This window comes from Bidens hawaiensis, unplaced genomic scaffold (assembly GCF_021521415.1).
Source record: "Bidens hawaiensis isolate Kalapana, Puna unplaced genomic scaffold, B.hawaiensis_p1.1 tig00031117_1, whole genome shotgun sequence".
Classification (NCBI taxonomy): domain Eukaryota; kingdom Viridiplantae; phylum Streptophyta; class Magnoliopsida; order Asterales; family Asteraceae; genus Bidens; species Bidens hawaiensis.
Genome location: NW_027495217.1, coordinates 9,357 through 34,767, shown reverse-complemented (window position 1 = coordinate 34,767; position 25,411 = coordinate 9,357). Strand labels below are relative to the sequence as shown.

General features: G+C 36.5%; 1 pseudogene; it reads left to right on the top strand.

Moving 5' to 3' along the window:
- The first annotated feature begins 11,192 nt into the window (after positions 1-11,192).
- Positions 11,193-24,141, top strand: LOC143581620 (lipoxygenase 3, chloroplastic-like; annotated as a pseudogene).
- Positions 24,142-25,411: the final 1,270 nt, after the last annotated feature.

The window sequence follows — 25,411 nt, the reverse complement described above, 5'->3', positions numbered from 1 at the left end:
TTCTCAAATCGGTTTAAATATAAACGAATACAAATACGAAAAAAACAAAGTTATATTAGTAATTATGGAGTTAAACCGACACCATCAAATCATCTTCTCCAACCTAATTCCAGCAAGCTCGATTTTTCCGGCAAGCTTCTGGTCATCTCATCACCGCCTTAAATGACTACCATAACTTTTTCTCTGTGAATCCCGCCGTCTCATGTACACTTTTTGATTATACTTGAGTTGGTTTTGTTGGTAAAAAAAATTAAATCCAAAACTTTTTTATATTGACTATTGATTAAAAAGTTCAATGCCAATTGGTTTATTAGTGCTCGATATGTTCGTCTTTACATCGACTCGGTTTGGATTGAACTTGAGGAGATATGTAATTGATGTTTTAAGGAAGGGGATATATGTAAACACTTATTTAGTTATGTCATTAAGGGTAAAACAGTCATTTAATTAGTTGATTTTAATGAAATGGGAGATATGTAATATGTGTGGTTTAGAGAAGGGAAACATGTAATTGATTTTTAAAGAATGGGCAAATATGTAATAAGGTAACTTAGTAAGGAGATATATGTAAATACCCCTTTTTCTAATATAATATTTCTTTGCCATTTAGAAAATATTTATATCTGATTTAGATCCATCAAATTGATAAGCATTATATATAAAGTTATTGCTAAATTTCTTGCTAATAGAGTCTAGTGAGTCATCCGGACAATAATGTCCCCGTCAATTAACATTCTTTAATTGTCAATGAGTCGATTTCTTAGGCTAAAACGTCCAAAAAGCAATTAATGCTTTTAAGGTCAATTTTTGAAAAATGTTCAACACGCTTGATTGGGGATTTAACTAGGACACATGTTGAATGTTATTTCTTCAATCCTTTATTGAACATATATATGTTCCATCTTTAAAACCACCCCGGTTCAATATCTAAATGTTTGGTCCTACCTATACGAGTCGTATAATTTTATACAACTCTTAGACCACGGGTAGTGATAACTGAGCACATTGGGTTGCGACATGTGACGTCTTAGTCAGCAATGACTATTTTTGTAAAAAGTGGCGTAGTGATAAAACTTGTCTACAATCATTAATCATATACTCACTACAAAAAAAAATGACCTAAGACAACCTTTATTTCACCAAAAAACTGAATTAGGTGAAGTTACATTAGACATAATGCAACCTTTTTGTTAGATAATGCAATTGTTTCTTTCAGCCGATGCAGTTTTTTTTCTTTTTCTTTTTTTTTTGAAAATAAAAGTTGTCTTAGGCTATTTTTGTTGTAGTGACTCAATTATTGTTTTTTTATTTTCTTTTCCATTTTTTAATAAATACAAAACAAATAATACTTTAATTATTAAATAAAAAAATTACAATAAAGAGGCTGCATTTGAAAAAATAGTTGCATTAGATCTATTGCAACTTCACATAATACAGTAATTAATATATATATATATATATAGGGGAGGGATATTTTGATAATCATGTTGAGTTTTAAGAACTTAAGAACTCAATTCTTAGCCACACATTTCATTAAATGGATTGGATTGTGTGGTTGAGATTAAATCTGATTAAAAAGTCAAAGTAGGAGAGAGAATAAAGTTGTAAGTGATTACACTAATTTTTACGTCCGTTACACATGTGTAATAAGTCGACTCGGCGCGTAAAAAATTCTGTAATTTTTTTACGCGTATGTAACTTACATATATTACGCATGTGTAAAAAAAAATCGTTACACTGAGTTCTTTCGAGTTCTTAAAGCTCAAAGAGGTTCTCATTTGAAATCTCTCATATATATATATATATATATTGGAAATAAAGGTTTCAAAGCATTTTATTTGTAGTGACTCAATTATTATTTTTTAGTTTCTTTTCCATTTTTTTAATGATACTTTATTAAATAAAAAATTACAATAAAATTAAACAAAATAAATAAAACTAATAAACCAAAATATTGATACTATATGTAAAAAAATTATAAATAGTACTCGTATTCGTCTTCGTTTTCGCCTTCATCCTCATTTTTGCTTACATCTTCATCTTCCCATTCATCTTCTATATTGTTTTTTGTTGAATGACTCGTCTTTGTCTTATTTTCACATTCGTCTTCATATGCACCTCCGGTTCGAGTGGGTAGCATCCAAGCATGTTTGACTAAATCATACATAAGGTAGTTATGTATTTCTCTTGAACACAAGAAATTCGCATTGACCAATCTTTCCTCTATAGTTGCTGAAGTTTGTTCTGGATCATCGTCTGCATGTAAGTGGGACATATTGCCCTCCCGTCGTCTTCAATAATCATATTATGCAATGTGATACACGTATACACAATATTTCACATATTGCCCTCATGGATTTTTACAAAATGCCAACGTTAGTGAAGAACCACAAAATTCTTCTCAATGTCCGTTCGCGAATACTCTTGTACTTTCTTAAATATTCTCTTTTTTCATTGATTGGGTCTCTCTTACGTTTTATTGATAATTGAATAATCGGATATATCCTATCACCCAAATAGTTACCGTGTTGGAAGTAGTTATCGTTATCCTAAAACGAAGTGACCGGTACAGTACGGGAGATGTAATCCTCTACCACGGGAGATGCCTTCAAAACGTTTATGTCTTTGTTGGGCCAAAGAAGGCGGGCCAAACCCAAAGGTCGTATATAGCAATCGCTGGAACACTTACCGTTGGTCCATTTTGGTCACCACATGTGAATTGACCTCGTCATGCGGTTGGAAAATTAGTTCAATCCCACTACATACAATCTACGCTCCTAATCATGCCAGGTAAACCATGTACCCGGGCATGCGCCTCATAAATTCGTTGTAGGTCGTTCTAATTTGGCCTTCTCAAATAATGTGGATCATATATTATTATTCCTATATTGATTTTTAATTAAAATTAATTTTAAAAAATAACAAGTGATATAATTTTTTAAAAAATTATAAGATACCATAGCAAAAGTGCTTCAACGTGTCTCGTATTGTTTTTTCGACAATTTTTAAGTATTTTCGTTGACGTCGGTTGTGTTTCCATAGGCGATCATGCGTATGGCTGAAGTATACTTTAGAATGGAGTGAATTCTAGCATCCCTCGTGCATCCGATGTTTACTGAAAGTATTCAAACTCACGCTCCAAATCTTCGGTAATGCGCAAAAATAAATGTTTTGGCATCCGTAAATGTAACGTTCTGAAAATATTTCCATTTCCAATTTTGAAAATTTAGGAAATTGAGGGACCAGTTAGTCATTTAGCTAAAAGAAAATTTTAAAGGACTTACGAAGTGACATGTGGCTGATGACTAATCGGTACGGAATGACACGCGTCTACACTGTGTGGCACGTATCCTCACGAAGCGACATGTGGATAATGACTAATCAACATAGAATGCCATGTGACAGCACACGATAAACGGGTCATCACAAGAACGATTTATGTCGAATTCTAGTAACACCTCGTGCTTACTTATTAAATTTCCTAACACTATAAATAAAAGACTATAGAGTTCATTTTCAGACATCCCAAACTTGAATAGTCGAGTTAAGTTATCACCAAAAAGAGGTCAAGGTTATGGACAAGTGATTATCAGAGAATTAAAAGGTGAATATTCTTAACCTTTTTATAGGATATATATGTTTTATCTTTCTTTATAACGAGAATACGTACCACTTTTTATTGGCGTGAATACATTCTAATTTTTTGTAGAACGTGAATACGTTCAACATTTTACAAAGTTATTTACTTTTTTAAAATTATAGATGTTTATCCATCTTTAAAGAGTTAGAAAAATATTTATATGAGGGTTGGTTCAAATCCTTTAAAATTTTTTGATACAAGGTAGTAATTAAACACTCAGGCTAAAATACACATGTGTTTGGATCCTTACATATGAAGTGTAGTGGGCACACTACTGACATACTGGCCTTGGGGAACGTAACCGTCCCAAAGGTGGTTTGTGCGTATATTTAGTTCCGATGAGATGGGATGGATAGCCACTGAGTTGTTGAACATAATTGGTGTTGTTGTGTCATAACGAATTATGAAAACCTTTTATCGAGTCACCGTTATTCACTAGCATATTGCTTACACATTTTTGAAAGTGCTTTCAAGTAACCAGAAGTAAGGGATAAAAGTGAAAATGCTCTGTGGAGATAGAAGATCTATATGCATAGAATAGCTGATGGCTCAGCTATTTTTTTTAACGAAGCATATGTAAACTTGTTTTTAAAGTAAGTAATTTTGTTCAATAAAAAGGGTTTTTAATTTCCTATGTTATGAAAATAAATATTTTATTAAATATTTTCTGTTGTGTAACCAAAATTTGATAAGTTCACAAAATCGGTGCCAACTGTTGGTCACACGGCTATGCCTTTGAGGCTGGGTGTGACATGTTGGTATCAGAACCATTAGTTTTAGCAAATTAAGCATTTGAAAAAAAAATACTTAGGCTTTAACAAGTTTAAGTTTATGAAAGTATGAATAAGATAGGTGTGTGTCTGGTGGATTCTTAGGCACAATAACTATACCTACATCTTATTTTCCGTCTATAGTATGTCAAAGAGAGGAGATTCATACGTTGATGTCAACAACAGGCCCTCAAGGAATGAGGGTGAGATTAAAGAAACCGCGGAAAATCAGGAAACAAATGCTACCCCTCTCATCGATGATCAATTCGTGCTAAAGGAGGATATGTAGGATCTAATTGCAAAGGAGTTGTCGAAGTTTTCCCAGCAATGCTCGAGGCTGTGAAGAAGCAAGAATCATCAAGCAAGGTGAAATCTAACAAGTCCAAAAGAGATGAGGAAGATCATGTTAGCCCTAACGTTGATAGTGATTATTAAGAAAAGAAGCCTAAGAAAAGAAAGACTAAGAAGGGTTGTGGTTATCAGATGTTCTATACGTTTAAGTCTAGAGACTTTTATAGAAGCGATGGTGCTATTGCTGCACTAGGATGGATTGAAGATATAGAGGCCATTAATGTTATCAGTAAGTGTATAGAGGAAGAAGCAATTCATTATTCATCTCAATCGTTCAAAGGCGAAGCTCTGCAATGGTGCAACACCCTTATACAAATCAAAGGTAGATTAAACATGTAGAGGCTGAATTGGGAAGAATTCACAGATGTAGTAATTAGAAAGCTTTCCCCAATGAGTGAGAAGGATGAAATGTAAACCAAGTTTCTGAACCACAAGGTGGTTGGGAAAAGTATGGACTGCAATACGAAATTTATCGAGTGTTATAGGATAGTACCACACTTGGTAACGCCAGAGCATAACAAGGTCACTTGTTGTATCTAGGTTTTGCCAAAAGAGATTTGAGATATGGTTAGATCATCTCTACTTTAAACCACCGATTATGCAATGGAATTGGCTGGTTACATGATGAACGGTTTGATTAGAACTTGTGATGAAAAAAAGAAGGAAGGAGTCTTCAAGAAGAACAAGAAACAACATAGTGGGGGAGAAGAAAAGAGACTCCCGGTCGTCAATTACGGTGTGCAAGATCTAAAGCTGAAGACACTTTGGGAAGTTCAAGTTTGACAAGTCAGTCACTTATACTAATTGTAAACAAGTGGGTCATCCAACAACTAATTGCTAGAAGGACAAGATAGCTTGTTATGTTTGTGGTGAATTAGGGCGTTTTCAGTCGAATATCCAAAGAAAAAGACCGGAATGAATGGTGCTAGGGGTAGTGGCACCAAGAACAAGGCGAAGAATGGAAATGCACGAGTCTTTGTGCTTAATGCCCTGAAGGAAGCAGAAGTGCTGGATATCATAACCGGTACGTTTCTTGTTAATAATTTCTATGCTAGGGTTTTGTTTGATTCTGTGCAAACCAAATTTTTATAGATAAAAGGTTTTGTAGTCTTTTAAATGAACCCTTAATTAAGCTATACGAATCCCCCATATTTGAATCGGCCAACGGTGATCTGGTTAGAATATCTAAAGTCATGAAGAATGACGAAATTTTATTAGAAGGATATATCATACCTGTTCAGTATTTGCCCACGACACTGGCTGATTTTGACATCATGCTAGTTATGGGCTGGTTATCCAATAACCAAACCCGTATCTTATGCGATAAGAAAGCTATTGAAATGCGTATTGCCAATGGAAAGACCATCCAAATTGTTGGAGACAAGGATTCTGCTCACATTAGCTTAATCTCGATGATTATAGCTAATAAATGTCTATGTAGGATGCTTAGCATTCATGTCATACATAAGAGAAGAAACCAAAGAGAAAAACTAGAAGACATGCAAGCTGTCTCAGAATTTCTCGACGTTTTTGACGAGCGACTCGTAGGGAAGCAACTAAGTGAATTAAAATATATAAATATACTTGCGGGATTAAGTTAATTCCGTGGAATTAGTTGACTACGGTCGCTCGTGTGTTTGCAGGTTTGAGGAGCTAGAGAATGGCGTTACGAGAACACGGGTGAAAACGGTGAAGAAATCAGAGTTGGAACGAGGAAGTTATGATGAAAACAGGAAGCGGGAAATGGGCTCCACCGTGGCCCATGGTTCACACTGTGGAACATGGTCCACCTGAAGCAAACGAAGCAGAATACACCGTACCGTAGGAGAAGGAAACCAACGTGGAGTGGACCGTGGCCCACGGTCCAGACCGTGGACCACGGTCCGGCAGTAACTGCCAGATTATTTCTTGTTTAATAGGCCGTTTTGGCTGGTCTTTTGGGTATCTTTTCATCAAGAAACATTGGGAGATGAATTTGCAGAGAGTAAAGAACAATATCTTTGGATTGGTTGTCATTATTTGGTGCATTTTAATTCGTTTGATGTTGCATACAATTGATATTATGATAATTTCTCAAACCATGAGTGGCTAGTTCCTCTTGGTATTTCTCTTGGATGTAAGGTTAATTACAAAACACTTTTGTTTCTTGTTCTTGCACGTGGATTGATTATCTAATTGTGATGATAGTATAATTATGATGTTAAAATTGTAACTTGTCCATATTGTTTCAATCTAGTTTCGCTCTATACGTTTTTGGTGTCGCTGACAATTAAGATTTAGAAGAATAAATTAGGGTTAAAAACATTTTGAGTGATTAACAAGTAACCTCCTGTTCTAGTAATGCGAGTACTTAGTTCTTGATCAATCACAAACAATTACATTTACACAAAATCAATATATTATGATTTATCCATTGAACTTAAACAAGAGTGTTGCGTGTTAACCCGAATTTCAAGAGAAATATTTGCTCGATCAATTGCTTATAATTTTCGTGTTAGTTAATTTAGTTCTTAAAATCAAATCAAAAATCAATTTGAAAATTACTTTTGTCTTTTACTAATTTTTAATATTCGTTTAATTGTTAAAGCCACTTATTAACTCATTTTCCACAAACTCCTCGTGTTCGATACCCACTTATTGCTATCTATTTAGTAGTATTTGGTTTATATTTGCGTGAGTCTTCGACCTCACGTCAAATTTTGGCGCCTTTTCCGGGGAGTAGTGCGCAATGTGTGTTATTTTTTGTAGTTTTTGTTTAATTTGTTATTGTCAGTTTTACGCGGGTTGTGCTAGTGTGCAGGTATCTACAGGTATATGCATACACGACGCTCTTTGTCTTCATCAACGTTAGCGTTTGATCCTGAAATCGAGGGAACTTTTCGTCAGAACCGAATTCTACAAAGGGAAAACAAGATTATTGGGTCACCAAGCACACAAAGTCGAACAACTAACACAACAATCATGACTTCAGAACAAACCTTACCACCAAAGCCTTCACCCATTAATCAACAAAACGCACCATCCACTGTACCCATTACCACCACCAGTTCCACAAGTGAACCTACTTCAACTGTGTTTAGCTTTAAACCACCAATTAACCTTCCACCATTGACAAGTTTTATGCCCACTCAAGGACAATCTTCAAATTAATCACAACAATCACCTTTTCACTGACAACAACACCCACTTTACAGTCAACAACCATAAACTTAGCATTCGTTCCTTTCGTGCTTAACTTTGAAGCCATATTCCAATTTTCTTTCTCAACTTGATTCTTCCCATCAATTCGTTCTTGACCAACACTTTCACGAACTCCAAACAAATCATTTTGAATCGTTCCAAATCGAATATACTTCACTTTCTTATCAACTTAAAAGTTGTTAGGATTACAACATACCTGAAGCTTGATGTTGTACGTCCTATTCAAATTTCTTTGAATCTTCATCAACAATCTCTCTTTCTGATCATATAGCCTCAATATCCCATTGGCTATTTCAATCTAACATCCTTCTTCATTCAACTGACCCAAGCTAAGAAGATTGGTCTTCAACTTAGGCATATAGAAAACATCATAAAACGTTTTCTTTTCACCACTCTTACTTACCACAGTCACATTACCACTACCTTTGATTTCGATCTCGAATCCATCACCAAACTTTACTTGACCCGAAACTCGTTCATCTAAGGTGGTAAAAAACTCTTTCTTTCCTGACATATGATGACTTGCACCATTGTCTAAGTTCGACGTTTCTTCATTCTTTTCATCCTTTTCAAACACACCAAGGATAACCCTCTCTTCATTCAAACTTACTTTCTTTATTGAACAAACTGCCATGAACAAAGAAGGATCAACATCATCTTCTTTTTTTGTCAAATTCACTTCTTCTTTCCTTTTGCTTGGCTCTTTACATTCATTCGAGTATTGCCCAATCTTATCACAGTTGTAGCACGTTACGTACTTCCTTCTATATTGCCATTCTCCCGGGTTCCTTTTCCGGTATTCACCCCATTCATAATTCTCACGTTCATCATTCCATCTTGGATTCCCTCTTCCTCGTCCATTGTATCGTCCACGGCCTCTACCACGTCCTTGGTAGTTTTCAACTTTCTTTTCAGTTTGGGTGAACATAAGCTGACTTTGGGATGAACTTCCATTCACATTCTTGAACTTGTTTCTTTCTTCATATGCCTTTAAACGTCCAACCACATCTTCAAACGCCATTGTTTCGATGTTTGCGAGTAGCTCCATCGAAGAAACAACTGGCAAATATTTATCTGGCATAGAGTTTAAGAATTTTCTTACCAAAACCTCCTCTTCAAAAACTGCTCCCAAGCTCTTGTACTTTGACTGTACTCCACCCAACTTCGATGCATAATCATCAATACTTTCTGTCTCCCCCATCTTCAATCCATCTAATTCGGCTCTTAGCATTTGAACACGAGCCTTTTGAGTTCTTTCTGCATCAAGATAACGAACTCTTAACGCTTCCCAAACATCTTTCGGTTCTGAATACTTGGCCATCTGAAGCATCACGTCTTCAGGTAGGGCTTGGAAGATAACACCTAAGACCATAAACTTCTTTCTTTCTTCAATTCCTACCCCCTTTTCTTTATCAATCGCATCATGCAAACCGTTCGCACCCAAGATAATTTTCACCATAACCGACCATGACACATAGTTGGTCGAAGTTAACTTTGGTGCTTGCAAAACGAAACCACCTATCGATTCTTTCATTGTTCCTGAGCTTCCTTCTTACATGCTTGTTCTTCTTGAACAATCACATCCAATCTTTCCTTCTCAACGATCTCATCCAATCTTTCTTTCTCAGTGGCTTCTTGAGCTGCGTTTTCATCTTCTTCCTGGCGTATATAATCAATTCCAAGAAATCGAATCTTCAAAGAACGCCATACTTCCTTAGCATTCATGAGTATGCCAACTTGTACCAAGATGTCTTCCGGTAGGGTTTGACATATGAACCCCAACCCTATGTACAACTTCCTTTCATCTACAGGCCAACTGTAGGTTCAATAACATCCCAAAAGCCATAATCTTTCAAAAATGCTTCCATCTTGATCGACCATACTTTGTAGTTCGATTTCGTCAATACTGGAAGTCCCCCAGTCACCATCGTGTCTTTCCTATCTTTACTTTCTTTATGAACGCTCTTTCAGTTGGAATTGATTCCCGATCCCAAAACCAATTTCCAAATAATAACCAAACACCACAAAATTTCTTTTCTTTAATTCATCAAGAAAAACATTCTTGATTACCCAAAAACAATCTTGCTAGACACAAACTTGCTTTTAAAACACAGATTCCAAAAACCCGAACACTTTGTCACAGTATTGGGAAATCCCAACAAAAGGACTCCCAACACAACCCAAAACAACAATGCAAACAGGAAAAAAAAGTCCTAAATTTGTAGCAACAAGAAGCTACGCTATTCAACTTATAATTCTCCAAAATAATTAATAAAGCATTATTTTTATTCACCCCAACAAAAATTGTTGTTATGGTTTGACTTTGTACGCTGAATTTGTGTGTCGTACAAGACAAAAACACAATTGTGTTAATTCATACAATATCAATTGCAAAATAACTTTTGGTGGCTAAAAACCTTTCTGACTTTTGGTAGTTTTCGATAAGTCACACACAAGAAAAATATTATCACCTTTTAATTTTTGGTCAATAAAAACAATAAAAGAAACCAAGCCGCCTCCGATTAAACGAACTATTCTTGCTCACTTTCTTACAACGATCAAACTCTTGTTGTGATCGGTCGCTCTCTTCGAACCTTAGTACGAGCTTTGTATAGCTCTGATACCAATTGTTGGTACAGACGGATCAAACAATCAGATCAAACGAACAAACAAACAAACGAACACCATATATTGGGTGACAACCCTCGACTCTTTTCATATAACCAAACGAACTTAACAAACGAACATAACGAACTTATCAAACTTACATGGAGAAGCGACTTCTTGACTCACACACTAATAAAACTAATAATCTAGACCCTATTTATAGACCTACTAAACTTGTTTTCCAAGCCAAACTTAACTTGGGAAACAAGACAAACTTATTCTAGAATAATACATATTAAAATAAACTTACAAAACAAACCCTCAACTCTATTCACTTAACAAATCAGGATTAAGTCTTCAATATCAATTCATCTTACTTGTTTCTTGCTTATTAGTGTTGAACATAAATATACAAATTAAGTTGTACTATGTACAAACAAATAAGCCTAAGAAGGTTCCTAACTGTATACCCTATATATATAATACCAAATGACTCAAGGCAGTTCTGTGCCCCTACCATGTTGGGAACAAAAAGCGTTTTTATCCCAAGACTCACCGATCCAATCTACCCTTTTACCCGTTCTATCAGCGTTAGTGGCGAACAAACTACACATAAATTTCCAATGCTTATTTCTTCTTCCAAGAAGAAGAGTAGCATAGGGTGTAGCCTAAATGTTGTGGAGCAATATTTTATGGAGGAAGTAAGGGTATCTCAGTCCATGTTAAAAGTAACTGCAACAGTTAGTGTCAAGATAAAGAAGGAAGTTGAGCTCGGTAAGATGATGATTATGGCGCTGATGATTCTCTTGATGAAGCTCCCATGGTTTAAAAAGATCTTAAGCAAGTCTGAGAAGAAGAAAAAGGGTGTTGGCTTTCAACTTGTTAGCACTCAGCTAGATCCAAGTATGATTGTTTTTCTAGATTATTCAAAGGGAAAATGATCAAATTAAATGTCCGTTAGACCGGTCATGGTCGGTAAAATGTCCATTTAACAAGCCAACCCCATATATAATGTCAACCTTAAAACTCGTTGGTTCTATCACTTTTAATTATTACTCTATGGAAATTAATTATTATTATTGTCAAACAAAATCTCGTCAGAAGCCAAAATAAATATTTTTTCAAACGTCAAAATAAATCTCTTTGGAAGTTAAAATAATCTTGTTGGATGCCAGAATAATCTGCTCGGCTCCGACAATTTTTAAATAAAAAACCTTGCAACTAATAGAGTAATGATATTTAAAAATAATGTAGTCGACGACTTTTAGGGTGGAGAATATGGGTCTTGGTTGATGAAATGAACATTTTGTCGACATTAAGCTATTAAACAGACATTTTGGTCATTATCCCTTTTTCATAATGCAATAAAATTTGTGTAATAAGACCGTATATTATTACTTCAATCGTCCATGCTAGGTACCATGAAGCCGAAGGTGAGCAAAGAATGTGTAGGAGACTGGTACAAATGTACCACTCGCAAACCTAAAGGTAGAGGGTGCTTCACCTTTGAAGTTGAGCTAGAAATTGATGAAGACTTTGGAGAACCAGGGGCCATCTTGGTGAGAAACAATTACAACAAGGAGTTGTATTTGGAGACCATCTCCCTTGAAGGTTTATTTCACTTTTCATGCAGTTCATGGATTCAACCAACTCACGTTAGCAAAGACAAAAGGATATTCTTTTCCAACAAGGTGCATATATATATCATCCTTATTAAGAACATGTGCAGTGGACGTGATAAAGCGGTATAGCACCTCCATAGCACCCCGAACACCGTCCTTGGGACGCCATGGGCATTTTTTTTTTGCTCCAGGCACCATGTAGATGGCGCCCATGGTATGCGTGTTTGATCAAATATGAGTAATGATTGCAAAGGGGTTATAGGGCACACCATTTTTTTTTGTCATACCCCTCCCTCCCGCCGACGTGGCCAACACGTGTTGTATAACGCCCCACAAGGAGGGGAGTTATGACTAAGCATGGTTTAACCTTATCCACATAGGTTCTAAATTGCAATGGATAAAGTTAGCCTAATTGTTGAAAACCGTGAAAAAAAAAGAAAAAAGAAAAAAAAAAGATTAAACTTTAAGGATTAATTCATCCAAAAGACTTATTTCTGGCTAAAAGGGTTATGGATCGTAACCACAGGGAAGAAAAAGCAATTTACTCTTAAATATTAATATTGTTATACGTTTAATTTCCTATATCTACAAGAAAGTCCATTAAAGTCCATTGATATTATGTATTGATCGATGGTTTAATAGGCATATTTACCAAGTGAAACTCCTCTAGGGCTGGTATACTTGAGAGCAAAGGAACTAGAAAATAAGAGAGGTGATGGAAATGGACTAAGGTTACCTTCAGACAGAATATATGATTATGAAATGTATAAAGATCTTGGAAATCCTGATCAAGGACTTAAATTAGCAAGACCAACACTAGGAGGTGAAACAAACCCATATCCTAGACGTTGTCGAACCGGACGTCCCTCCACGATTACAGGTAACTTTGATTTTATTAACCCTACAAATACTTTTAGGGAAACTTTTTTGATTTTTATTTAAAAAGTAAAGTGAGATTAAAGCACAAGCCTTATTTGTTTTTTTAGAGAGAGACGAAAGTCTTTGGTTTCTAAGTGATTCACTGTTTGAAATGACATAACCTAAACTATTGCAGTTTGTGTCAACACTTGTATAATCAAATAAACATATAATAATCAAAAAGTAAACATGTTAGGTTTTATTTATAATGGATCCGTCATTTGCAATGACATAATATAGGAGAACGGTCACAAGTGCTTACACGTACGACAAGCATTTTTAAGTTCCATCATTTCCAATGACAGATCATCTGAAAACCGGAAAACTTTGTCTCTTTACTAGAAACCATTTGGACATGTGTTTTTATCTCATTCTCATAAAATAAGAAATTCAAACTTTTCGTCAAAAATTAATAAAATTTATCCATGTTATGCACAGATGTAACTACTGAAACCTCGATAAATACCATGATTTCTTCAATTTATGTACCAAGAGATGAGGTTTTGGAGGGAAGGAGGCGCAAAGATGTCCTCATGAGAATTTGGAAGGGGATGTTGCACAATATTCCCCCCATGGTGGCCACTTTCACCAACGGGAATTCCAGGGATTTTACAAAATTTACTCGTCTTTATAAAAATATACCACAATGTAATATTAATATGAGTTTGAATATGCATGGACTATTGAAGTTTTTTGATATAAGTAGATATATAGAAGAAATCTTCAAGTTTGAGACTCCAAAAAACATGTTCTGTAAGTGTCGCCTTTTGTAAAAAAAGTCTTTCTAAAAAGCATCATGCATTTTTATGTAAATCATAAAAAAATAACATCACACACATTTTAGGGAATATAACAAGCTACGTACGTGCAAGAAGATGAACTTGGTCCCCAAACCCTTGCTGGGATGAACCCTGTTAGCTTAGAGAAGTTGAAGGTAAGCATGACTTGAACAATCAATGTTAAATGTTCCTAAATATTTTTTAGGGGTCGGTTATACACACATCTTCAGATATCTAATTCGCGCCGTATCAAACAATCGTCCATTTAGAGGTTGGACAATCGTTGTAACTAAAATTTTTACAAAGTTTAACCGTCTATTATCAGATGAGTCGTCCGAATATTAGACGAACGGCTGGTCTAAACAAGAAGTTCCAAAGTTTGATTTTTTTTAGTAAAAAAGTCCGTTATAAGTGTTTTGTGGGCAGTCGTTTGGTGATGTGAAATAGATGGGGGCGGCAGCGCATGACCTATATTTTCAATCAAACTGATTTTAACCATTATACCATTCGGTTTTGTTTCCACAGGAATTTCCTCCAGTGAGCAAACTTGATCCTTCAATGTATGGACCACCAGAATCAGGTATCAAAGAGGCACATATTGTAGGCCACCTCAATGGGATGTCCATACAACAGGTATAATTGACAAGGATTGGCATAATATAAGAACATAAACGGTTGAGAAATAAGTTGTGTTGGATTTCTTATTTAGATTTCAAGGGTATCTTTTAATGTTCAGGCCTTGGATGAAAATAAGCTCTACATATTGGATTATCACGACATTTACCTTCCATTTCTAGAGAGGATAAATGCCCAAGAAGACCGAAAAGCATATGCAACTCGTACAATCTTCTTCCTGACTTCACTTGGAACTCTAAAGGCCATTGCAATCGAACTTAGCCTTCCTCCTAACGACACAAATACCCCATCAAAACAAGTTCTCACTCCTCCAGTTGATGCAACCACCTATTGGTAGTGGAAATTAGGCAAAGCTCATTTATGCTCTAATGACAATGGTGTTCACCAACATATCCATCATTGGTATGTCAAATATAATATAGTTGTTGAGTTAGAAAACTTTTTCTAATTGGCTCATAGTTAATTGTATATCACTTGTATTCTTAATCAATAAATTTGTATATGAACTAAAACAAACAAATTACGCATGCCACATCACAAACTAACTTCAAAACTGATTAACATTACCAAATGACAAACAAAGCATATAAATGACTATTGACAACATGATATATGTAAATTTAGGTTACGTGTTCACGCATGTAAGGAACCATTCATAATCGCCACTCACCGACACTTGAGCTCACTGCATCCAATTTTCGAGCTTCTCGGTCTCCACATGAAACATGCACTTGCGACAAATGCAGTGGCCCGTGAGAGCCTTATATCTGCAGAAGGAATTAAAGAGAGTTCCTTTTCACCTGGAAAATATAGCATGGAGATGGTATGTGCTGCTTATCGTGACTGGTGGCGCTTCGACTTAGAAGGACTTCCAGCAGATTTAATACGAAGGTACGAATACAATACCATTAAAGAAAAAATGACGAAATTTTTTCTTGGGTGGGGTCGGTGAGTGCAACGCATGACTGAAACTCGCAGTGGGGGTGCAAGTAGTGTGCAACTTTCAGGAAAACTTGCAGAAAGCAAAGTTAATAGGGGGTCGAGACTTGTACGGAGATTCAATTTAATTAGTTTTTCATTTAGAGCCCCCTCCCCCTCTTCCAGAAAGCATTTCATACAACCCGAGAAAACACACAACTCTTTCATCCTCTCTGCTGCAGCATTATTACAGTTTCGTTTCAGACAAGTGATCAAGTCTGGCTTACTAATTGTTCATGTGTCTTTCGTTTCAAACAGAATGGAATCCTAGGCATGATCACTTTCGTTTCAGACAGCCATGATCGTTGCTATCACAACCAGTTTGGTTGCACCACTGCTTAATGCAGTTACGTCTCATGCTGAGAAACCGGAAAAATTCACCGTTGTGAATTTTAAAAAGTGGCAGCAAAATATATTCTTTTATCTGACCACGTTGAACCTAGCGAGGTTCTTGACTGAAACCGTTCCCCATGTTGATAAAAGGGAAAGGATGCTCATTCGGTGAGCGTGGTTCAGGCTTGGAATCATTCGGATTTCTTGTGCCGGAATTATGTTTTGAATGGTATGGTGGATGCATTATACAATGTGTAATGCAAGGCCAAGACTGTCAAAGAATTATGGGAGTCTTTGGACCGTAAATACAAAACAGAAGATGTCGGTGCTAAAAAGTTCACGGTGTCTAAGTTTTTGGACTTTAAAATGGGAAAGGCTCCAACCTTGGTCCTATGGGGAGAATTTAAAATAAATAAATAAATAAATAATAATAATAATATTAATATTAATAATAAAAGAAAGTTCCAATGAACTTGTTACAATTGTGGAAAGCAAGGCCATAGGGCCAATGAGTGTAAGCTTCCATAGAATGAAAATGCTCGACAAGTGAATATGGTTCATGAGGTTGATAATCTCTCGATTATGGTCACCAAAGTTAACTTGTGTCGAAGCAAAACAAACAAGATCGTCATTCAAAAGATTGAATGATTCATCGAACCCCTCGAGATGATCCACACTTATGCATGTGATCTAAAAGTAATTCCTACTCGTGTAGGGAGTAAGTACTTCATCATGTTTATTGATGATAGTACAAGGTATTGCCATGTGTACTTACTTAAGAATAAGGATGAGGCTATTGATAAGTTTATCTTTTTTAAAGCCAAAGTTGAGAATCAACTAATCGGAAAATCAAAAGAGTAAAGAGTGACCGAGAGGTGACTATGTTTCACCTTTTGTTGATTTGTGTGAAAGAGATGGAATCATACATGAACCCACGCCTCCTTACTCCCCTCAATCAAATGGCATAGCGGAACGCAAGAACCACACTTTGAAAGAAATGATGAATGCCATGATCATAAGTTTTGGTACAAGCCGAGACATGTGGGGGGGAGCAATCTTATCGGCGAATTATGTCTTAAACATGATACCCAATAAGAAAAAAAAATGTAACTCCATACGAATTATGGATGAGAAATAAACCATCATATAAATACTTGCGAGTATGGGGTGCCTAGCCAAGTTAGTAGTAACACCACCAAAACGGCTACTAATAGGACCCAAAAAAGTGGATTGTATATTTATAGGATATACTCGTCCTGGTGGTGCATGTCGTTTTCTTGTGCATGATTCCAAGAAACCTGGAATAAACAAAGGCACCATACTAGAATCCAAGGATGCATCATGGTTTGAACATATGTTCCCATGCTTGGATAAAGGAAAACCGAGTTCTTCTAGATCGGTTAAGGAAATTGTTCTAGAAAATGAGGGTGCAAGAGATGAACCTCGAGAACAATCTGAGATAGAGGAAGTCGAAATTAGAAAGAGTAAACGGCAAAGGACTGAAAAATCCTTCGGCTCTGACTTCTTTACCTACATGGTAGAAGAGGAACCCCAAACGTACCAACAAGCGGTGAGTTCCTCAGAAGGACCTCAGTGGAGGGAGGCCATCAAAGGTAAGATATATTCTATCTTACAAAATCATACTTGGGAACTAGTGGATCTTCCTCAAGGATGTAAACCACTATGATATCGATGGATCTTCAAGAAGAAGATGAAACCAGATGGCACCATCGATAAGTACAAGGCAAGGTTGGTGATCAAAGGATATAAACAACGAGAGGTTTAGATTACTTTGATACATATTCGCCAGTTACGAGAATAACCTCCATTAGGTTAGTCCTTGCCATCACCGCCATTAGAAATCTGGAAGTTCACCAAATGGATGTGAAAACAGTTTTCTTGAATGGAAATCTGGAGGAAGAGATTTACATGGAACAACCTAAAAGGTTTCATAGCCATTGGGCAAGAAAAGAAAGTTTGCAAACTTGTAAAATCCTTGTATGGGTTGAAACAAGCTCCAAAACAATGGCATCAAAAGTTTGATCACATCATGCTTGATGACAGGTTCAAAATCAATGAATGTGACAAATGTGTATATGTGAAGGACACATCAAATGGATATGTCATTCTGTGTCTATACGTAGTGATATGCTCATTGCTGGAAGCAATGACAAGATCATAACGTCCACAAAGAACATGTTAAAGGCAAGATTTGACTTGAAAGACTAGGGTTTTGCGGATGTGATTTTGGGAGTTAAAATCACACGAACCCAAAATGGACTTGTTTTAATTCAAACCCATTACATGAACAAAATTCTTGAGAACTTTAATGTTAATGACTCTAATGTAGCTAGAACTCCCATTGACACGAGTCAACATCTAGCAAAGAATAGAGGTGAACCCGTTAACCAGTTGGAATACTCAAGAATCATTAGAAGCTTGACATATCTTATGAGTTGTACTAGACCAGACTTAGCATATGCTGTGAGCAAGCTAAGTAGATACACGAGCAACCCAAGTTCAATTCATTGGAACTGTGTGATTTAGTTTCTTCGGTACCTAAGATACACTCGGGAATACGGGTTGTTGCATTATAACAGACATCTGGCAGTTATCGAAGGACACTGTGATGCAAATTGGATATCTGACACGAATGATTCCAAAGCAACAAGTGGGTATGTATTCACACTTGGAGGTGCTGCTATATCGTGGAAATCATCTAAGCAAACGGTTATAGCTAGATCCATGATGGAATTAGAATTCATCGCCCCAGATAAAGCGGGCAAAGAGGCAGAATGGTTACGTCAATTTGTTGAGGATATACCAAGATGGCCTAAGTCAGCATCGGCCATTTGTATACATTGTGATAACCAATCGGTAATTGGCAGAGCTCATAGCACAATGTATAATGGTAAGAACAGACATATTAGACGTAGACATAATATGGCACGACAACTAATCTCTATTGGAATTATCACTGTTGACTACGTGAAGTTAAAGGATAATATTGCGGATCCGCTAAAAAAAGGCCTAAGTAGAGAGTTAGTTCAGAAGTCGTCCATGGGAATGGGACTAAAGCCCTTGAAAAATTAAAGGTTCGTACGAAGGAAACCTAACTCAACAGATTGGAGATTCCAAGAATTGAGTTCAATAGGAAAACCTAATTATATGAATTAATGAGGTCACTGTGGGGGGAATAACCCTATGTATTTAAAAGGTAGTTTACTACATGGTTGGTAAACTTCCTAGTCCATTCCTAAAAGTGACAAGTGTGAGGCTAAGCCTATGGCTTTTAATGATTAGACTAAGGTAACCATACATGGTGAATCATCTATGTAAGAGAGAAGTGGGGGCGCTTCGAAGGGTATTGTTGGGGTACAATACTTAATGGCTCTCGCAGAACCAGGCTCATGTTCATGACAATAACGAACATAACTATGAGGACTTAACTTTGTCAGGGAGAGTCTTGTGTGAAGTGCATTGTCGTCTACACAAACGACAAATGAGTTCAAAGACATCGCTGTCTACTCAGAGTCAGTGGGCTAAGTGCGTTTCATAAGAAAAGGTTCGAAGTGTAACATCTACCTATTGTATGCAAGATTCAACTACTGAAATCTAATCGAAATAATGTTGTTTCGACCTCCATTCATGTGGGGGATTGTTGGAATTTTGGGTATATTTGTGTGTAAATGAATGTCTTAAAAATGGAAGTGGTAAAACTTGTCCCACATCGGTTTGAGAACAAAGTGAAGAGTGGTTTATAAGGTGCAACCTTTACTACTCATTTGAAGCTTTGTGATGTCTTTTACTACAACTCCTACCCGTGCGCAGGGGGGTGCAAAATTGGGTTTCTGGACTTAAATTCTTCGAACTCGTGCGTGCCCGCATGTCCCGCGGACACGAATGCAACTCCGAAAACCTGGCCTGTGTGAAGCAGTTTTTTTACACTTGTTTTTTGAGACTGCTCGCTGGTGCATTTCGTAACTGAAAGTCAATGACATTAATGATCATTATTCAGTAATGATTATTAATTTTCAGTTTCTCTTAACTGAATAGTCAATGATCTAATGATCATTAATCAGTAATGATTATTATCTTTCAGTTTCATTGTACTAATGACCATTATTATGATAATTACTAGTTATTATTATGCACTAATGGTCAACAATAAGTTATGTAAGGCCCCTATCCCGGAAACCCTACCTTGGCGTTGGATTTACTCATAAATACAGTTCTAAAATCAGAGTTAATTAAAACTTTAGCGGAATAGTTAAAAAATACTTCTTACATTACATTACAAAACATCGAATCTTGTCTTAACATACAAAATATCCTTTCATAGACATAACATAAGACAGTCATGACACTTCTTCATAGATACAGTCTCTTTAGCTCATGCCATGTGACCCTCCTCAAGCCAGCTGCCTCAACCTATTTGCCTGCGTGCATACAAAAAGTCAGTTACGCTGAGTGAGTTCTAGTTAAGCACTAATGACCATTATTATGATAATTACTAGTTATTATTATGCACTAATGGTCAACAATAAGTTATGTAAGGCCCCTATCCCAGAAACCCTACATTGGCGTTGGATTTACTCATAAATACAGTTCTAAAATCAGAGTTAATTAAAACTTTAGCGGAATAGTTAAAAAAAACTTCTTACATTACATTACAAAACATCGAATCTTGTCTTAACATACAAAATATCCTTTCATAGACATAACATATGACAGTCATGACACTTCTTCATAGATACCAGTCTCTTTAGCTCATGCCATGTGTCCCTCCTCAAGCCAGCTGCCTCAACCTATTTGCCTGCGTGCATACAAAAAGTCAGCTACGCTGAGTGAGTTCTAGTTAAGCAGGTAACATACATTTCATTCTCATTCTTTACATTCTTACTTCCATACATTCCTATTTTTACTTACCTTCATTATTTTATACATACATAAACCTTTCTACGATTTTAAAGAGCCTTTCGCCCTATAACCTTCGCATATATTATTAGGGTATGCAACACTTCATTCTTCGCCTATATTATTAGGGTAGGCAACCCTTTATTCTTCGCCTATATTATTAGGGTAGGTAACCCTTAATTCTTCGCCTATATTATTAAGGTAGGAAACCCTTTATTCTTCGACTCTACATATCATACATACCATTCATACACTACACATATCGTACATACCTTTCTTTCATTAACTATATCTGTTCTCATATACCTCTTCACACATACGTTTAACTCTTTCTACACTAATTAGGTATATTTATAAACATTCATACGGCATACACTTACCACTTAAGGTAAGTGTATTAACTAATCACATTGAGTATGCGCACAACCCCAAAACATAACACAGAAATGGGGCTAGAAACTCACCTGGGTCCTGTTTCTCTAGGAGTTAAGTGTGATGCCCTTCCTTATCTGTGCACGGCTAACTGTGTAACAAGGCACGGGTATCAATTATCCATTTCAACTACTTCTTACATCTAGGTGAATGAAACCATCAACTAACGGGGGTCCAGGGGCAGTGCCCCTGGTAGGGGAGTCTAGGGGCGGCAGCCCCTAGCAGGGTCCAAGGGGCAGAGCCCTTGGCTGGGGTTGAGCTGCCAGGTCAGCTCGAAAAAATTTTATTTTCACTAACAGTCATTTAACAAAAATGCATCAGAAAGTGGATCGGGCCACGTTTTTCATCAATTTAAAAAAAACAATTTCGCATGAAAATTTCGCTTCACATGCTTTTTCGCTTCCCATGGAACTGTTTCGCTTCGCATGAAACTTTTTCGCTTCGCATGGTCATGCGATGCGAAATAACCTTTTTCGCTTCCCATGGCTTATGCGATGCGAAATTTTTCTTTTTCTTCGTTTTTACCTTTTTATGGCCATTTCACTCCACGACTCTCCCTTAGGACCCAATTTAACCCTTTCCAAGGGTTTTGGGTTGTATCAACTTTGTATACTTGCGTTTTATAAGGCCCGAACATCACATTTTTACCATATAACACTCTCGTGGGGTTATAACTTATCAAGTTCATGTTTTTCTTCCATCTTACACCCCGATCTATCCCTCTATCGGTTTGCATGTCAAGACTAACCATAAAAAAAAGGATTATTGGTTTTTTTTGGTCCCAAGTATTTCATTTTTGCCGGCGCTGGTCCCAACTATCACTTTAACTGCCAACGGTCCCAACTTTCACACATGTGTCTGCCACCAGTCCACGACTAACCGAGTACTAACTCCGTTATGTTTTAGCTGACGTGTCCATCCTACGTGTTAAAAAACGTTGACGTGGCTGCCTGCGTGTATATTAATAACAAAAACCCGTCTCCTCCTGTATATTAATAACAAAAAACCATAAACCCAAATTCGATATCTCCAATCGATCGACGATCAAGAACAACCCCAAATTAAAACCCTAATTCAATCATTGAATCGATCGAACAGGTTACAAAATCTGTTGTAGGCATAAAATTACATACAGGAGGAGACGAAATCACTTCAATTTCACTCACCCAATGACCCAAATGGTTGCCGTCACAGGTTGCGGCGGAGGAAACAGAAGGTCAGACGAAAGTCAACTCTCCATACTGGAGTTAATAATCGCAGCTTTCCGGAAATCAATGGCGGCGTGTCGGGTTGATGATCGGATGGACGAATCGAAACCTAAGTTCCGTCAAATGGAAATTGGTCGGCCGACAGACGTCCAACATTTGACTCACGTTACATTCGACCGGTTTCATGGGTTCCTAGGACTTCCGGTTGAGTTCCAGGTTGAAATCCCGTCTCGTGTTCCCAGTGCAAGGTATGTATGTATGTAATTTTATTTATTTGGGGGTTTTTAGTTAGAAATTAATGATATTATTATTTGTTTATGTATTTTTGTTATTAATATACACGCAGGCAGCCACGTCAACGTTTTTTAACACGTAGGATGGACACGTCAGCTAAAACATAACGGAGTTAGTACTCGGTTAGTCGTGGACTGGTGGCAGACACATGTGTGAAAGTTGGGACTGTTGGCAGTTAAAGTGATAGTGGGGACCAGCGCTGGCAAAAATGAAATACTTGGGACCAATAAAAACCAATAGTCCTAAAAAAAACTTAACCTTTTAAATCAAAACCCACCTTTTTGCTTCGGGTTTGGTTCAGATCGTAGATCTGGACGTGTCCTTGCTATTCGAAGGCACTTGAACACCAAAATCTTCCTTACTTTTGCTTGGATCCGAATCCGAAATGCTAGAGAGAAAGTGTGTGTTTTCTAGTGTGTGTGTTGTGTAAAGAAATAGTGAAAGGATGGGGGATGGCCTTATTTAGGGAGTCATGGGCCCTACCATCCACCTCTATTCCAATCTTATCCAAATACAAACACGCACACAACCAAACTAACGACACACCAATAATAATAAAACTTTCCGTTATTTAATAATTCTCAAATTACGGATGTTACAAGTTATGAGTTTTATTGTTATAAAACTAGATGAAATGCTTCATTTCATACAACCCGAGAAAACACACAACTCTCTCATCCTCTCCGCTGCAGCATTATTACGGTTTCGTTTCAGACAAGTGATCAAGTCCGGCAGTCTGCTACTGCTTTGAACCGGAGTATCCTGGGAACATACCGCGAATCTGTTTAAGGGAATTGTGTCAAACACAAGCCCGGTTCACCGTTATCATTTATTGTTTCTATTTTATTATTTCCGGTTCTAACACAGGAATACCAACACACTCATGGTATAGTGAAGCCGTTAACGTGGGGCACGCTGATCTTCGTGATGCTAATTGGTGGCCTGAACTAAGTACTCCAAAACTTACGGAGATATTAACAACTTTAATATGGATATCAACAGGGCAACATGCAGCGCTTAATTTTGGGCAGTATCACTACGGTGGATATGTTCCAAATAGGCCACCACTTATGCAAAAACTTATACCCCGACAACATGAACTTGAGTTTGCAAGTTTCATGGCGGATCCACACGGATATTTTGTTGCTTCCTTGCCTAGTTTGATACAATCGACACGGCCATAATTGATATAATCTCAGCACATTCACACGAGGAGGAGTATCTTGGAGAGAGAAAAGATGTTACACCAGGTGGCCATGTGAACCAAAGATTATTGAGGCATTCTATAGATTTTCAGTGGAAATTAAAAGAATAGAAAATGAGATAAATAAAAGGAATGCTGATCTAAGGCTGAGGAATAGATGTGGTGATGGAGTTCCACCTTATGAGCTACTCATACCGACTTCAAATCCAGGGGTTACGGGCAGAGGTGTACCAAACAGTATAACAATGTGAAAACTGGTAAAATCTATGTAATGTAGACTCACTTTAAGTTATTATTATTACTATTATTATAATTTATATCCTAAGTATTACATAATGCGTCACATATCCAACCATTACTTTGAAAAGGAGCACTGGTTGGTGGTACCCCTTAGTTTAGTATAGATATATTTGAATGTAAACGAACATAAGTGTTGTAATGTGTATAATAATATAAGTCTTAGTTTATTACCTTCACCCCATTTCATTTATATTTCATTTCTGGAAATCTCTATGATCATATGAACATAATATCATGTGGAAAATTTTATAAAATGTACCTATAAAATTTATTTGGCATTTATTTATCATTTACATAACTGTTTTAAGGATTAATTTTATATACACCCTTACAAACATTAGAAATATCACAAATACCCAAACAAAATTAAAATATTATATATGCCCTTACACAATAATTAATCGTACATGCCCTTACAAAATAATTAGCATATCATATATGCCCTTACAAAATAGCTAAAGTATCGTGTATATATATATATATATGAACTTTATATATAAATATATACCCTTATTCATTAATAACAATTTAATAAATGACCATTTTATCATAATATTTTTAAAAAATTAAAGTTCATATATGTTCATATTTAACGAAGAGACCATTCTACCTCTTTCCATTACATAACTAGTTTTTACAACCCTGCACGTTGCACTGGGTTTTGTTAACTTGTAGAAACATACATGTTTAGTATTGTAAGATTATCGTTCTTACAACCCAGGCGTTGAGCTGGTTTTGTTAGCTTGTAGAAACATACATATGTAGTATTATAAGATTATCGCTCTTATAAATAATATAATTATTACAAAATAATATAAGTATTTTGTTACTTGACCAAGCAAATTTACCCTAAGCAATGCCATTCAAACACTAATATTTATTAATATATAAAATTAACCAAGTAGAAAAATAAAACTTTTGTTGTCAACAAATATTAAACGAAAAACTATTCAATAAATTGTGGCCCCTTAAGAAAATAAGGGAACATATATTGAGTTAGTAGTTCAGATCTACATAAATCTGATGGACACAACTTAGCGCTGGCTCTTTCGTCAACCCGGCCATCAACGGATCACCAATTCGAAAAACCACCTCAATGCTTTCTAATACTCCGACTTTACAACCTCTCGAAAGCCCTATTTTTAGGCCGCCACAAACTCTGCAACGCCACTGTCTGTGTTGCCGTTTGAGGCGTCGGGGGCTGTCCTTACCTGAAAAAGA